We start from the raw sequence: 12,054 nt of genomic DNA, 5'->3' as shown, positions 1-12,054 counted from the left end.
ATCCTTATATCTTTTTATATTTTAACTTCTGGATTATATATATATATATACATATATATATATATTAGGGCCCTGCGAATCGCTTCGATTCGATTCGATTCGCTAATCAAATGTCGCTTCGATTCGAGATTCGATTCGAAAAAAATGATTCGAGTTTTTCGAATCATTCTTTTATTTAAATTACTTTATGTTTTCATACAAACGGCGTTAAAAAGTTTTCAAAATATCAATATTTATGTTATCAGAAAATTCTGCGGTAGAGTAATTTTGGAACGTAAACATACTTTTCATTAAAATTAATTGTCGATTAGGGATTTAAACAGAGCGGAACGCAAATTAGTAACGCAAAAGTTAGGTTTTATTTTTTGCATCGTTAATGTTTGACTTCGCTTTCACTAAAGTAATTTTAAATTCGATACTTTTTGTTTGTGCTACATCAAGCTATTTTTGCATCAAGCTATAAAATGACTTCTAAAAAATTGGCAGTTAAAGAATTCTTTGAAATAAAAGGAGTATTCTGGCAATGCAAACAAGAAAATTGCAACAAAAAGTATTCTGTTCAGAAAACTGGAACTTTATCTCATCTATGGAACCATTTAAAACGTGACCATAAAAAACTACACGTAGAAGCAACAAAAAAGCGCACATCTGCTACTAAAAGAAAAAAGAATTCCGAAAACACAATCGAGCAATCATCAAGTTCCTCGTTAAATTCGTATTTTATTCGACCTCCAATAGATAAAGTTATTAAAAAAAACTACGACCGTGCAGTGCTTAGATTTGTAATTGAAGATAGAAGATCACTTGAGACAACTTCTGGATCTGGCTTTATTAATCTGTGCTCGGTGCTTACTCAAGGGCATTATCATCTACCACACCCGACCACTTAATCTCGAAATTTAGGTGACATGGTCGATGATTTATATATTAACTTCCAACAAAGTATAAAAAGCCAGTTAATCTCCAAACTTAGCATCACTTTTGATCACTTTAAAGCCGACAATGGCGATAACTTTCTTGCTTCTACTTGCCACTTTATTTCATCCTCTTGGGTTTTAGAATCATGCTGTTTATCAGTTGTAAATCTGGAAGTAATAAATGCTTGTCACAAAGCTACTTCCACTGAAGAAATTGTAAGAAACGTGCTGTCAAAATTTGACTTGACTTCAGATAATATTTTCCGAGCTACAACCGATACTACTCCTAGTATGCCATGCACAATTAAACTTCTTGGGATTGATTGGCTAGGCTGTTGTGCTCATAAACTCCAACTTTGTGTGAAATCAGCTATACACAACCAACCAATTCTTGTTACATTAATTAGCAAGGCTCATAAAATAGTAGGATTTTTTCACTCATCATCAGTTGGACAGGCAGCTCTCAAAAAGTATCAGATTTCTCAAGGAAAACATGAGTCAAAGCCTCCAATGGATGTGAAAACGCGCTTTAACAGCACTTCTAACTTATTGGAATGGATTAAAAAAAATAATGATTCTATAGAGATTGCTCTAGTTGAGTGTTCACAAAAGAAAAAACTGTATGAAAGTACCACCGACTTGTCTAACTGAAACACAAGTGCAATTATTAACAACAGTCGCTCCTATTTTAATGCAGTATACTGCATTAAAAATAGGAGCCACTGCATTAAAGCCACTGCATTAAAAATAGGAGCCACATATCTGAAGCCACTACTGTACTAAGTGCGGAAAATAGCGTAAGCATTAGTTTAGTTTATCCGTGCATTACAACTTTGAAAAATTATCTTCGCTTGATGGATAAAAGAGGGATGGGTAAATTTGTTGACGATCTTATTACGCAGTTGAAAATGAAGTTTGATTTAAGTAAAGACGTTTTTCTTACCGCTAATTTCTTAGACCCTCGATTTAAATCAGAAATGTTTACTTTGGCAGAGAAACAAATCGTAAAATCTCATCTAATGACATCTGAAAAAAAAAAGCGATTTAAATATTACTATGATTCTCGCTGAAATTCAACTCAAACTAGCAAACTTGTCATCTGAAGCAAATGGAATTTTTGATAAAATTTTTGAACATATCACTAAAAATTGTACTCTAACAGAGAAAAGAAATTTAGATCAGCAATTACATTTTGAAACTACTGCATACGTTGAAGAGAAAATGTTGGGACGTTCAGATTGTTCTATTCTGTACTGGAAAAACAAACGTAACATTTTCCCTTTATTATCAAAGGTTGCAACTGATTTTCTTGCTGTTCAAGCTAAATTGTTCGTCTGAAAGAGTTAACTCTGTGGGAGGAAGAGTGATCGACAGTAAACGCAATGGTCTTTCCGAGCAAAATGCGGAACGGTTAATTTGGGCTAGAAGTAACAAAAAGAGTTTGTTCAAATAACATTCAAATTTTGTAATATTTTGTATAGTATACATAAAAATAAAGATAAAAAACTTAAATTTTTTTCAACTAGTGATCCGATTCGAGATTCGATTCGAAACTAAAAATGCCGATTCGCAGGGCCCTAATATATATATACATATACGATGGTTCATTATTATTAAAATGATTGGAGAGTGACATTTATATATACAAAATTCATTTTTTAAATTGGCAACTTTTGAAAGTATTAATATAGAAAATATTTTTACATAATTGTTATAAAGAAAAAAAATTACTTAAGACACTATAAGCATGGGAATTTCGGCCTTCGAAATCGACGAAATTAAACGAAATTCGTGTTTCAATTTCGTATCGAAATTTATATTGAATTTCGAAAGACGAAATTTTTAAACATTACAAATTCACGAATTTCGAAATTAAAACTTGTTTAATTTCGTGTCAATTTCGTTACTTTCAATGACCCGAAATTATACGAAATTTTTTCGCGAAATTAAACAATCCAAAAAATCGAAATTTCGTTCTCAATTTCGATCCGAAATTGAAACACGAATTTCGTTTAATTTCGTCGATTTCGAAGGCCGAAATTCCCATGCTTAAGACACTAATAAAGTTAGCCTAAATAAATTTAGTATGTACTTCATTTACCATATCATAAAAATATGTATGAAATGAGAATGTTGTTTTTGGAAGTAAAAACATAAATAAATAAACATTGTACAGATTTCAACAAACTAAATTATAATAAGTGAAGCGAAGCCATCAAAAGTTACAACAAGTGAAACAAAACCATCATCAACGTGTTATTGTACATACTTAAAAACTCTGTTATCTAAAATTACAATGTGTTCAACTTTATCTAAATGTGAAACTAGAAATATTCATTAGAGACTTGAATCACAAAGGTATTTTAAAACTAAAACCTTGCAAAAGACACAGAATTGGCCGAAATTACATTTTGCTGCTTTTAAGCAAAAGGTAAACCATCAATATTCAACTGCTCATAAAGAGCTAGAAAATTAGCAATTTTTTCATAAATTTGATTTAATATATTTGTTCAACTAATTGCCAAACCAAAATAAACAATATTGACACCACTTGCTCAAAGTGGTAATATGAATAAATAAAATTCTGTTAAGTTTTTAAAATAGTTCTCATGCCTTTTAGCAAACTAAATTTAAACAGACAGAGAATACACAGTAAAGATGACAAAACAGCCAAATTAACGCAAAACTGAACAGCCCAATCCGCTAATAAGGTTGTCAAATCTGATCAGAAAGTTCAGTTTCAACATTAAGACTGTTACATTCTTTTGCAAGGTTTTAATCTAAAAAAACCTTTGTGATTCAAGTCTATTGGGAATATTTTTAGCATCACATTTAGATAAAAGTGAACACATTGGAAATTGGGATATGTTTAAAAATCTAAAAAGTGATTACAATAGGCAGCTTTTAAGAAAAACTCAAAAAATCAAATCTTTCGCAAAAACAACAGATAATTCTGAATCTAGTTCCACAAAGTCATTGAGTCAATCTTAAGGAATCTAGAAAATCTTGATGTTTCTAGAGGAACTAATTCGCTAAATAAAACGTCGTGGCGTTTGTTTAGAGCAAGTTTTAATTTCTTTTAAAATTGTTTTACTTTTTTTTTTTTTTTGTTTGTTTTACATTTTAAACAAAAAATTTTCACTGTTTCTATTATTTTCATGTTCTCTTAAAAATTCTATTAGGATGATCTAGATGAAATAAACGAAATATGGTCTTTTAAGTATGGGGTGCATTTTTCCCAATCTAAAAAATTAATACTATCTTTTCATCTTAAATGAACTCTAACAAATATGCTGCATGTATTTAATGAAAAATAACCTCTATTCAAAACTGCAAAGAAATCATGAAATGGTTTAAAATTTTAAAAATATAGACATTTTTTTGCAGCCAGTTAGAAAACTTAATTAAAGTTAATTAGAAATTAAACACCATTGATAGCCTTTGTATTCAATTCTTGCTGCGCGTCATATATATATATATATATATATATATATATATATATATATATATATATATATATATAATTCAAATGCAAATAAATAAAGTTTGTTTATATTTGAAAAAGATTACATTTTTCTTCCTTTTAATATATATATATATATATATATATATATATATATATATATATATATATATATATATATATATATATATATATATATGTCAAGATTTGTATTAATTGTTGGAATCAAAATTCAGTTGTTGATTGTGGAGATTTATCAATCTGGATCATATAAAGATTACGAATTGCATCTTTTCATTTTACTTGAATGTGTACTTGAATTTTTCGTAATTATTTATCGTAGTTTTGTTTGGATATATTCTTGTTCCTATTTTATCTCACTATCATTTGTTCTTTTGGTAACTTCCGAGTTAACAATAGTACATGGGTCATATATCGGACTCATGTGGGCTGTTTTATGGGCCCTATGTAGGAATCCTATATTAGACCCATAAAAATTTGTCCGCGGTTTATCAACGGGTCCTATATGGGCTAGTCCATATAGTTAGCCCATATTGGACCCAACAAACTCCTACTATCTTTTATTTACTTTGACCCAAACATAATTTTTTATGGTTACCCCATATTGGACCCAATAAACTCCCATTTTCTTTTATTAACTTTGACCTATATGACGCATACGATGGTTGGCCCATATTGGATCCAATAAACTCCTTTTTTTTGGGACCTATATGAAACTTTAGTTTGTCAATCCATATGGATTCCAATATATATTGGTATCAATAAACTACTATGTTAAATATTTAACAACTAACTAAACTCTTACGTTCTCATATATATATATATATAAGATAAAAACAATAAACAATATGCTGAGAATAATATATATTTCCTATTAATGCAAATATTATATTACACAAAAAAAAGTATAAATAAATTAGAGCTTGTTAGACTGTTTTCTTGCTTCGCCACGCTTAGCTCTATTACCATCTCGATCGCGAGCACCAACAAGCCATTTTGCAAGGGACATTTTGAAATCTTTCATCGTGCATGTCGACGTCAGGTTGTTAAGCTTTAAGGCTTCTATAAAAAATATTACATTTCCAGTAGTTAAAGAATCTTAAATACACATTATTCTTATCGTCTTTGAAAATCTGAACCATAAGGGTTTTTACTAAACATAACAATAGAGTGCACAATTTTTAAAACTAACCAAACAAAATTTATATATGTTCAATTGTATTTAATATCTGGCAAAATAGCAGAGAAATATTACCAAAATTTATTTAAAACTATGAATACTCACTATAAATCACTTGAAATAGCTCAGTACCCTTTAACACTTTTTTTGACTGCCCTCGCTGACAATTAAATTGCAGAGCTAAGTTATTGTTAAATAACTGCTGCATCATACGGCGAACAGCTTCGTCAACTTTTCTCCCTCCGATACCGGCTAGAAAGTTTACCTGCAAAACATTTAATCAAACACTTTAAGATAATCTAAAAAAGGTTATTTTAAACAATAAAAAAATTTAAAAATTTATTATATAATAGCAAAAATGCATATACAGTTTGTATGAATGATACATAATATTTACTAAACACCAGAATACTGATATTGCAATCTTAAAATACGATAGACTAAAAATATTATGCTAAAATTAACAAAGCTTAAAGTTCATTATAAAATAGGAAAGAAATATAGATAAGTAGTTGCTTCTACTCATTTATATTGCTTTCCTATTTTATATTGAACTGTACATTAAACTAATATCTAGGTCATAAGTATTATCTTACAATTATGTTTGCAATATTGATACCTTTTAGCTTCATTTCAATTGCATCAAAAGCTTCCATGGTGTCCATCGGAAATATTATCCCGTCTGGTAAACGTGAAGCCTGCACCATTTTATTCCCTTGACTAAGCATAGCATTTAGCATGTTGGTGTGGATTGTCTGGGTTTGATGAATATCCACACACACTTTCAGCAGCTGTACCACCAATCCATGGATTGCTTGATCTTGGTAAAGTGTAAATAATTACTTATATTGTCACATAGATAGTCATTTAATCTGTAAAAAACCAAATAATCAGCAATCAATAATCACTTATTAGATATATTACTGCAAGATAATGCACTCCCAATGTTTTGTACTGTTACAACATCTAAAATAGTGTTAACTGTACTATAATGCCATAAATCATAAATAATAAAAATCAAATTACTAACAACTGATTCAGCTTGAGATCAAATACATTAAAAAATATGCAAGGTAGGCATCCTTATGAGTTTTTAAAATAATGTAACTCACCAATATTTGAACCGTCTTTGACATACAACCTGTTGTCGAGTTTGATAAACGAGTACACTGGGTTGCTATATCAATGCTGCTATGTAAAGAGATGAAAATAGTGTTTCATAAGATATTGGCATAATCGGTAAAGTTGTTATTAATGTTGGTAAACTTGATGCCGTAACAGAAAATGCACAGAAAATAAAGGGGGAAGAATTTGAGTTGTGACACTAAGTTGAGTTTTCCCAGCTAATTTTTTTTTCTCAAGAGGGAAATAATAAATGTCAGTTTCAAATTCCATTTCAGATTCAAAATCTGATGAAATTTTTCTAGTTGCAATCCTAAAAAATAAATGCAATTATCACCAAATGTTTTCTAAAATAGTTTAAAAACATTTGAAATTATTCAATTAGAAATTATTACTTACATGGAGTAGGTGGAATTAATACTTACATGGAGCATTAGTTCCACCCACTCCATGTAAGTATTAACTTTAAATTAGTTAAAAATTAATACTTATATGGGCTGGGTGGAACTAATAAATAGAAATAAATGTGATATTAAAAGAATTGAAATAAAGTTAAATTTAAAAAAGCACAGTAAAAAAAAAAAAAAAAAAAAAAAAAAGAACGAAAATACCCGATAGTGCGAAAATTTCGGTTTGAGGATCGGGTTTATTACCTGATTTCGGGTAATTTTATTATCCGCATTATCGGGTAGTTTTATTACCCGATATACCAGATTATCGGGTAATTTTATTACCCGATTTTCGGGTACTTCTACGGGTAATTTTATTACCTGTTAATCGGATACTTCTACGGGTAATATTTGGGTAGTTTAAATCGGGTAATACCCGACCGAAGGCTTGGATATCGGGTAACTAAAGTTATTAAAATTACCCGTCTATGGGTACCCGCTGGTATTCGTGTCAGGTTTTCGCTCTCTAAGATAAGCCCACGTTAAAACCACACAGGTCCAGTAAAGTTGAATTATCTTGCTTTTAACATTTTTTTTTGTTGCGTTTGCCCACATTGGTCCCATAAATAAACCAACTATCAAACACACTTATGACCGATATAAGTCAGCCTATAATAGGCCCTATGTGGACTTGCCCACTTCTAAATTTATATATGGGAAGCCCATATTAAAACCAGACCGGTCCCGTAAAGTTGTGCTCACTATTTGTTAATTGTGTTTGCCCTTATTGGTCCCGCAAAAAAACCAAAAATCAGACACACTTAGGACCGAAGTGAGGTTGCCTACCATCGGCTCTAGTTGGGCTTGCTTACGGGGTTTCTCACTGAATTTCTTAAAGTATGCGAATATATATATATATATATATATATATATATATATATATATATATATATATATATATACATATAAAAAGAAGCTATAGAAGAACTTATTTCTAACTTTGGATTAGAGGATAAAGTTCAGTGTCTTTGCTTTGATACCACTAGCGCCAACACAGATAAAGCAAAAGGAGCTTGTAGCAGAATCATTGTGCACTTACAGCGCCCTATGTTATTAACTGCATGTCGACACCATATTTTTGAGCGTCATGTTACCCATTTTTGGGAGCTTTATCCAAGTAGTCATACTTCAGGACCAGAAAATAAATTATTTAAACTTCTTAAGAACCATTGGAATGATCTAGATACTGAAAATCAAGATTTAAAAAGATTATCAACTCCTGTTGATTCCTGGATTAATGAACAATGGCTGAGTGCTATTCAATTTTGCAGATATATAATTAGCACTAAAGTTTTTAAGAAGGTGAGTAATAATAGCTTTATAAATTAATTTAAAATCTAATTATCTCTTCTTATTTCCAAAAAATAGTATAGTAAAGTAGTACTTCACATATAATTTTCCAGTTTTACAAATTTGTAGTGAGTAATTTAAGTTATTATAACTTAGGAAAAAAAATTTGTTTAGGACGGAAAGTTTTGTAAAGATTATCAAGAATTGGCTGAACTTACATTGATGGTACTGTTACACACTGACAGGTTTAAACTTCACAATCCTGGAGCTGTTCATCATGCCAGATTCATGGGTAAAAGTTTATTTTACCTAAAACTGTTTCTACTTATGGAAAAAATCCCTGAAATCAATGAAGAGAGCAAGGATGAAATCACCGAAATGACAAAGTTTCTTTCCATTTTTTACACTGAATGGTTTCTTAGAGCGGAAATAAGTTCAGCTGCTCCAACGCAGGTACACGGTCTGAATAATTGTTTTAAAATAAAGATATAATTTTGAATAAATACAAAAAGTAGGTATATTATTTATTTTTAAATTAAACATTGAAAAATCTAACCCTTAACTATTAGGATATGCAAGCATACTGGCAGATGAAAAGGTTTGAGGAATTGAATAAAACTGGAGCTCAAGCTGTTTCTGAATCCATTATGTGACATACTTGGTACCTTGACCTATATTTAGTCATTATAGCAATTGCAGATCAGAAATGTAAAGAAAGTAGCAACATGGCTAAGAGACTATTTGGTCTAAAACAACCCTCTATAGAGGAGTATTCCTTAGAAAGACAGGTGTTGGATAAAGAGATTCTGAAGAACTTAAACTTTTCACAGGATGAGCCTCCCAGTTTAGTTCCACTAGTTACAGAGAAGTCCTGGCTTATATTTGACATGCTTCGTCATGGAAAAGCTGATATTCAATGGATGAAGCTTCCTGCAGAGTATTGGATTTTAAATGATTTCCATCAAGAATTTGAAACAGCCATCATGAATCTTGATGTTGTGAATGATTGTTCAGAAAGAACAGTCAAATTAGTTCAACAACTTGTTAGTAAAGCTCATTCAGAAGAGAAAAGGCAAGATACGTTTCTTTTTACTCATGTGTACAAGCGAAATCAAAATGGTAGAAAAAAGTCGGATCATGCCAAAGCTGCACTCAATAGTATTATTTAATATCTACTTTTTGATCCATTCTATTTTTGAAACACTTGTAAATGTTTGGTTTTTGTTTTGTATTGGTAAAGTTTTTTTTTTATTGTATTTAAACAAATACTTATTTTTTTTAAAAAAACATTTTATGTTTTGATGATTTTCAATGTTTTATCATTCTTCTGAAAGTTACTTAAAAAAATATTTATGAAAAGAGCCCCTTATACTTAAGTTGTATAACTCATTACCATGTTATTGGATAATTTTTTTTAAAAATTGGTTAAAATTCAAGAGTCCCACAAGCGGGGTAAAGTTTTTTTTAAAACGGGGCAAAAATTGATCCTTTTGCCCTTTGTGGGGACCTTTCCGATGATCAAAAAAATTTTTGTAAAAAATTTTAAGTACTATTTTGGGGTCAAGGCAGATCATAAGCTAGGGCTCTTTTCAAATTTTTGACATGACCTATTTTTGAACCACCCTAATATATATATATATATATATATATATATATATATATATATATATATATATATATATATATATATATATATATGTATATATATATATATATATGTATATATATATATATATTCATTATAGGTTAATATAAACATCCAAGTATTCTTTACTTTACTTTTTTTCTTTTACTTTCCTTTTCAATGGGAAAGAAACTAAAAAAGTCATTTTTTTAGCTTAGTTGATGATACTTCGTTATTACAATGCACAGTTGTACTGATTGATGCATTTACCATTTAGGTATACGTTGTTCACATACCTTTTATTTTACACTCATTACGAACGTAAAAAAAAACGATGAAAGGACAACAAGGGTTCATTCTCCCTATTTTATTGTGATTTTAGCCTGAAAAAAATTCATTGTCGGAAAGTAACTCTTTTTAGTGATCAAGTAATTTTTTTTATATGTTCACAAACTAGACTGTTCACTTCGAGCCACATTTCGTTAAAAAGTTGCGTCCCAATAAAACAGCAACGTTTATGAAAAGATTTATATAACCTAACGAATAACTAATGTGTTAAATCAGTTTCATTAAAAATCTCCGGATTCGAAATCTTTACTCTGTCGAGCAGATTCATCACTTAAGAGGTGATTCCAAATATTATATCCAAAGTAATTTTTTTATAAAAGTGTCAGTATTGTGAGGGTGGCGTTTTTTTTTATATTCTTCTTTAAATAAAATGATTTCTCTTAAAATGTTTTTTTTCTTCGATCCTGTTTCAAAATAATCAATATACTTTTTTTTGAAAATGATTAATAATTAAAGTTCACTGATTTATGAAGAAATGAGTGAATGCATAAATCTCGGTAGGGAAACTCCAGTGTGAGGGTGGCGTTTTTTTTTTTTTTTCTTTTATGTAATGGTAGCACTCTTACTCTTATAACTTTTTCATAATACAGATAATATTCTCTTACGCTTCTTGCAGTGTTCAATACTGTTTATAACAATTACTCCTCTTTCTTTTATATCTTCTTTTATCACAAATATCTCTTCTTCTAATTAAATCTTTTGGTTATTCTCCAGCAATCAATATTAAAATCTTCTTTTTCCTCTTTTCTTCTTTTATTCAACTACTTATCATAAAACTACTTATTCCTCAAGATACTCTTCTTATCACAATATTCTTTTTCTTCTTTAAAATCCTCTTTAAATCTCTTATAACTCTTTTCTCATAAAAATCTTCTTTTAAATCTCTTTAAAACTCTTTCTCTTAAAATTCTCTTTTAAATCTCTTTAAAACTCTTTCTCTTCTCCCAAAAAAACTTCACTTAAAAACTCTAATTCTTCTCCTCTTAACTCTGAATCTCTTAATCTTAATCTCCTCATTTTTGTTTTCTTTTTGAGCTTTTATAGTTTTTGCTTGTTTTCCTGTTGCGATATCTTTTCATTTATTTATATGGCAGGTTTATGAGTCTTCGTGTTTACGTCTTTTCTCCGTTGTTTTTAACTTTTCTTCTTTCCGTTTTATTGTCTACTTACGTGATAGATCGGTGAATCATCGTGTATAAGTCTTTTCTGATCGTTGTTTTTAACTTTTCTAATTGTCGCTTCATCGTTTACGAGTCTTCGCGTTTACGTTTTTTCTCAGTTGTTGTTTTTAACTTAATTCTTTTTGCTTTATCATTTATTTATGTGAATAGTGGACGAGTCATCTTGTATGTGTCTTTTCCGATCGTTGTTTTTAGCTTTTCTTATTATCGCTTTATCATTTACGCGTCTTCGTGTTTACGTTTTTCCACAGTTGTATTTAACTTTTCTTCTAACGCTTTATAACTTATTTATGTGAAGAGTTGGTGAATCATCTTGTGTATAATTTTCTATCGATCGTCGTTTTTATTTTAGTTCTCCCTCCTCACAGTATTGTGTCATAAATTTTGCTCCAACATGCGCGTGTTTGTTTATGCGTCAGTATGTTTACTCTCATGCTCTATTTAGGCTTTCGTATTTAT

The 12,054-nt window shown here is 29.9% G+C and overlaps 1 long non-coding RNA gene and 1 pseudogene across 2 annotated transcripts; one reads left to right on the top strand and one right to left on the bottom strand.

Annotated features, from left to right (window-relative positions):
- Positions 1 to 6,258: 6,258 nt before the first annotated feature.
- LOC149883381 (uncharacterized) lies at positions 6,259 to 11,890 on the bottom strand. The gene is made up of 3 exons (XR_016444577.1): positions 11,020 to 11,890; positions 6,694 to 7,016; positions 6,259 to 6,453 (listed from the first exon to the last, which is right to left on the bottom strand). It is a non-coding gene; the product is annotated as an uncharacterized LOC149883381 (long non-coding RNA).
- On the top strand, positions 8,082 to 9,788 carry LOC145186797 (uncharacterized; annotated as a pseudogene). The gene is made up of 3 exons (XR_016444575.1): positions 8,082 to 8,454; positions 8,617 to 8,895; positions 9,012 to 9,788. The product of XR_016444575.1 is annotated as an uncharacterized LOC145186797 (transcript).
- Positions 11,891 to 12,054: the final 164 nt, after the last annotated feature.

The sequence above is a fragment of the Hydra viridissima genome, unplaced genomic scaffold (genome assembly GCF_058129835.1).
Source record: "Hydra viridissima isolate aposymbiotic clone 2 unplaced genomic scaffold, HvirCarnegie_v1 scaffold_10, whole genome shotgun sequence".
In the NCBI taxonomy this organism is placed as follows: Eukaryota; Metazoa; Cnidaria; class Hydrozoa; order Anthoathecata; family Hydridae; genus Hydra; species Hydra viridissima.
Note: the sequence above shows the minus strand (reverse complement) of the source record. Positions and strands in the feature narration are given on the sequence as shown.